The sequence below is a fragment of the Triticum dicoccoides genome, chromosome 7A, assembly GCF_002162155.2.
Source record: "Triticum dicoccoides isolate Atlit2015 ecotype Zavitan chromosome 7A, WEW_v2.0, whole genome shotgun sequence".
Taxonomy (NCBI): domain Eukaryota; kingdom Viridiplantae; phylum Streptophyta; class Magnoliopsida; order Poales; family Poaceae; genus Triticum; species Triticum dicoccoides.
The window spans coordinates 742,300,064-742,305,942 of NC_041392.1; positions in this window are offsets into that span (position 1 = coordinate 742,300,064).

Here is a 5,879-nt window from a genome sequence, read left to right on the forward strand (position 1 = left end):
CAGGGTATGCTATGTGATGTGATATGGCCAAAAGGATGTGATGAATGATATATGTGATGTATGAGATTGATCATGTTCTTGTAATAGGAATCACGACTTGCATGTCGATGAGTATGACAACCGGCAGGAGCCATAGGAGTTGTCTTAATTTATTTATGACCAGCGTGTCAACATAAACGTCATGTAATTACTTTACTTTATTGCTAACCGTTAGCTGTAGTAGTAGAAGTAATAGTTGACGAGACAACTTCTTGAAGACACGATGATAGAGATCATGATGATGGAGCTCATGGTGTCATGCCGATGACGATGATGATCATGGAGCCCCAAGATGGAGATCAAAGGAGCTATATGATATTGGCCATATCATGTCACTATTATTTGATTGCATGTGATGTTTATCATGTTTTTGCATCTTGTTTACTTAGAACGACGGTAGTAAATAAGATGATCCCTCATAATAATTTCAAGAAAGTGTTCCCCCTAACTGTGCACCGTTGCGACAGTTCGTTGTTTCGAAGCACCACGTGATGATCGGGTGTGATAGATTCTAACGTTCACATACAACGGGTGTAAGACAGATTTACACACGCGAAACACTTAGGTTGACTTGACGAGCCTAGCATGTACAGACATGGCCTTGGAACACAAGAGACCGAAAGGTCGAGCATGAGTCGTATGGTAGATACGATCAACATGAAGATGTTCACCGATGATGACTAGTCCGTCTCACGTGATGATCGGACACGGCCTAGTTGACTCGGATCATGTAATCACTTAGATGACTAGAGGGATGTCTATCTGAGTGGGAGTTCATAAGATGAACTTAATTATCCTGAACACAGTCAAAAGGTCTTTGCAAATTATGTCGTAGCTCGCGCTTCAGTTCTACTGTTTAGATATGTTCCTAGAGAAAATTTAGTTGAAAGTTGATAGTAGTAATTATGCGGACTAGGTCCATAAACTGAGGTTTGTCTTCATTGCTTCATAGAAGTCTTATGTCCTTAATGCACCGCTCAGTGTGCTGAACCTCGAACGTTGTCTATGGATGTTGCGAACATCTGACATACACATTTTGATAACTACGTGATAGTTCAGTTAAACGGCTTAGAGTTGAGGCACCGAAGACATTTTGAAACGTCGCGAAACATATGAGATGTTTCGAGGGCTGAAATTGGGATTTTAGGCTCGTGCCCACGTCAAGAGGTATAAGACCTCCGACGATTTTCTTAGCCTGCAAACTAAGGGAGAAAAGCTCAATTGTTGAACTTGTGCTCAGATTGTCTGAGTACAACAATCGCTTGAATCTAGTGGGAGTTGATCTTCCAGATGAAATAGTGATGGTTCTCCGAAGTCATTACCACTAAGCTGCCTGAGCTTCGTGATGAACTATAATATATCAGGGACATATATGATGATCCTTGAGATATTCGCGATGTTTGACACCACAAAAGTAGAGATCAAGAAGGAGCATCAATTGTTGATGGTTGGTGAAACCACTAGTTTCAAGAAGGGCAAGGGCAAAAAGGGATGCTTCATGAAATGGCAAATCAGCTGCTGCTCTAGTGAAGAAACCCAAGGTTGAACCCAAACCCGAGACTAAGTGCTTCTGTAATAAAGGGAACAACCACTGGAGCAGAATTACCCTAGATACTTGGTAGATAAGAAGGCTGGCAAGGTCTATAGAAGTATATTGGATGTATTATGTTAATGTGTACTTTACTAGTACTCCTAGTAGCACCAGGGTATTAGATACCGGTTCGGTTGCTAAGTGTTAGTAACTCGAAATAAAAGCTACGGAATAAACGGAGACTAGCTAAAGGTGAGCTGACGATATGTGTTGGAAGTGTTTCCAATGTTGATATGATCAAGCATCGCACACTCCCTCTACCATCGAGATTGGTGTTTGCGTTGAGCATAGACATGATTGGATTATGTCTATCGCAATACAGTTATTCATTTAAGGAGAATAACGGTTACTCTGTTTATTTGAATAATACCTTCAATGGTCTTGCACCTAAAATGAATGGTTCATTGAATCTCGATCATAGTAATACACATGTTCATGCCAAAAGATATAAGATAGTAATAATAGAACCACCTACTTGTGGCACTGCCACTTAAGTCATATCGGTATAAAACGCATGAAGAAGCTCCATGTTGATGGATCTTTGGGCTCACTCATTTTTGAAAAGTTTTAGACATGTGAACCATGTCTATTGGTGTATATGCATGAAGAAACTCCATGCAAATGGACCGTTTGGACTCACTTGATTTTGAATCACTTGAGACATGCAAATCATACCACATGGGCAAGATGACTGAAAGCCTCGTTTTCAGTAAAATGGAACTAGAAAGAAACTTGTTGGAAGTAATACATTTTGATGTGTGCAATCCAATGAGTGCTGAGGCATGTAGTGGATATCGTTATGTTCTTACTTCACAGATGATTTGAGTAGATGTTGAGTATATTTACTTGATGAATCACGAGTCTGAATTATTGAAAGGTTCAAGTAATTTCAGGGTGAAGTTGAAAGATCGTCGTGACAAGAGGATAAAAGATCTATGATATGATCATAGAGATGAATATCTGAATTACGAGTTTGGCACAGAATTAAGACATTGTGGAAATTGTTCCACAACTAATACATCTTGGAACACCATAGTGTGATGGTGTGTCCGAACATCATAACTGCACCCTATTGGATATGATGCATACCATGATGTCTCTTATCGAATTACCACGATAGTTTATGGGTTAGGCATTAAAGACAACCACATTCACTTTAAATAGGGCACCACGTAATTCCGATGAGATGACACCATATGAACTATGGTTTAGAGAAACCTAAGCTGTCATTTCTTAAAAGTTTGGGACTGCGACGCTTATGTGAAAAGTTTCAAGCTGATAAGCTCGAACCCAAAGCGGATAAATGCATCTTCATAGGACACCCAAAAAAGTTGGGTATACCTCCTGTCTCAGATCCGAAAGCAATAAGGGATTGTTCCTGGAATCGGGTCCTTTCTCAAGGAAAAGTTTCTCTCAAAAGAATTGAGTGGGAGGATGGTGGAGACTTGATGTGGTTATTGAACCGTCTCTTCAACTAGTGTGTGGCAGGGCACAGGAGTTGTTCCTGTGGCACCTACACCAATTGAAGCGGAAGCTTACGATAGTGATCATGAAACTTCAGATCAAGTCACTACCAAACCTCATGGGATGACAAGGATGCGTACTACTTCAGAGTGGTACGTAATCCTGTCTTGGAAGTCATGTTGCTAGACAACAATGAACCTACGAGCTATGGAGAAGCGATGGTGGGCCCGGATTCCGATAAATGGGTCGAGGCCATAAAATCCGAGAGAGGATCCATGTATAAAACAAAGTGTAGACTTTGGAAGAACTACTTGATGGTCGTAAGGCTGTTAGGTACATATGGATTTTAAAAGGAAGACGGACAATGATGGTAGGTATCACCATTAAGAAAGCTTGACTTGTCGTTAAGATGTTTTCCGACAAGTTCAAGGAGTTGACTACGATGAGACTTTCTCACTCGTAGCGATGCTAAGAGTCTGTTGGAATTATATTAGCAATTACTGCATTATTTATGAAATCTTGCAGATAGGATGTCAAAACATTGTTTCCTCGACGATTTTCTTGAGGAAAGGTTGTATGTGATACAACCGGAAGGTTTTGTCAATCCTGAAAGATGCTAACAAGTATGCAAAGCTCCAGCAATCCTTCTAAGGACTGGAGTGAGCATCTCGGAGTTGGAATGTATGTTTTGATGAGATGATCAAAGATTTTTGGGTGTATACAAAGTTTATGAGAAACTTGTATTTCCAAAGAAGTGAGTGGGAGCACTATAGAATTTCTGATGAATATATGTTGTTGACATATTGTTGATCAGAAATGACGTAGAATTTCTGGAAAGCATATAGGGTTATTTGGAAAGTGTTTTTCAATGGAAAGCCTGGATTAAGCTACTTGAACATTGAGCATCAAGATCTATAAGGATAGATCAAAACGCTTAATGGTACTTTCAAATGAGCACATACCTTGACATGATCTTGAAGGTGTTCAAGATGGATCAGTCAAAGAAGGAGTTCTTGCCTGAGTTGTAAGGTATGAAGTTAAGACTTAAAGCTCGACCACGGCAGAATAGAGAGAAAGGACGAAGGTCGTCCCCTATACTTAAGACATAGGCTCTACAGTATGCTATGCTGTGTACCGCACCTGAAATGTGCCTTGCCATGAGTCAGTCAAGGGGTACAAGAGTGATCTAAGAATGGATCACAGGACAGCGGTCAAAGTTATCCTTAGTAACTAGTGGACTAAGGAATTTTCTCGATTATGGAGGTGGTAAAAGAGTTCGTCGTAAAGGGTTACGCCGATGCAAACTTTGACACTAATCCAGATTATTCTGAGTAGTAAACTGGATTCGTATAGTAGAACCGATATTTGGAATAGCTCCAAATAGAACGTGGTAGCTGCATCTAGGAGATGACATAGAGATTTGTAAAGCACACACAGATCTGGAAGGTTCAGACCCGTTGACTATAACATCTCTCACAAGCATAACATGATCAAACCCAGAACTCATCGAGTGTTAATCACATGGTAATGTGAACTAGATTATTGACTCTAGTAAACTCTTTGGGTGTTAGTCACATGGGGATGTGACCTTGAGTGTTAGTCACATAGCGATGTGAACTGGATTATTGACTCTAGTGCAAGTGGGAGACTGTTGGAAATATGCCCTAGAGGCAATAATAAATTAGTTGTTATTATATTTCCTTGTTCATGATAATCGTTTATTATCCATGCTAGAATTGTATTGATAGGAAACTCAGATACACGTGTGGATACATAGACAACACCATGTCCCTAGTAAGCCTCTAGTTGACTAGCTCGTTGATCAATAGATGGTTACGGTTTCCTAACCATGGACATTGGATGTCATTGATAACGGGATCACATCATTAGGAGAATGATGTGATCGACAAGACCCAATCCTAAGCCTAGCACAAGATCATGTAGTTCGTATGCTAAAGCTTTTCTAATGTCAAGTATCATTTCCTTAGACCATGAGATTGTGCAACTCCCAGATACCGTAGGAGTTCTTTGGGTGTGCCAAACGTCACAACGTAACTGGGTGGCTATAAAGGTACACTACGGGTATCTCCGAAAGTGTCTGTTGGGTTGGCACGAATCGAGACTGGGATTTGTCACTCCGTGTAACGGAGAGGTATCTCTGGGCCCACTCGGTAGGACATCATCATAATGTGCACAATGTGACCAAGGAGTTTATCACGGGATGATGTGTTACGGAACGAGTAAAGAGACTTGCCGGTAACGAGATTGAACAAGGTATCGGGATACCGATGATCGAATCTCGGGCAAGTATCGTACCGCTAGACAAAGGGAATTGTATACGAGATTGATTAAGTCCTTGACATTGTGGTTCATACGATGTGATCATCGTGGAACATGTGGGAGCCAACATGGGTATCTAGATCCCACTGTTGGTTATTGACCGGAGAGTCATCTCGGTCATGTCTGCATGTCTCCCGAACCCGTAGGGTCTACACACTTAAGGTTCGGTGACGCTAGGGTTATAGAGATATTGGTATGCGGTAACCCGAAAGTTGTTCGGAGTCCTGGATGAGATCCCGGATGTCACGAGGAGTTCCGGAATGGTCCGGAGGTAAAGAATTATATATAGGAAGTGCAATTTCGGCCATCGGGACAAGTTTCGGGGTCACCGGTATTGTACCGGGACCACCGGAAGGGTCCCGGGGGTCCACCGGGTGGGGCCACCTGCCCCGTGGGGGCACATGGGCTGTAGGGGGTGCGCCTTGGCCTATATGGGCCAAGGGCA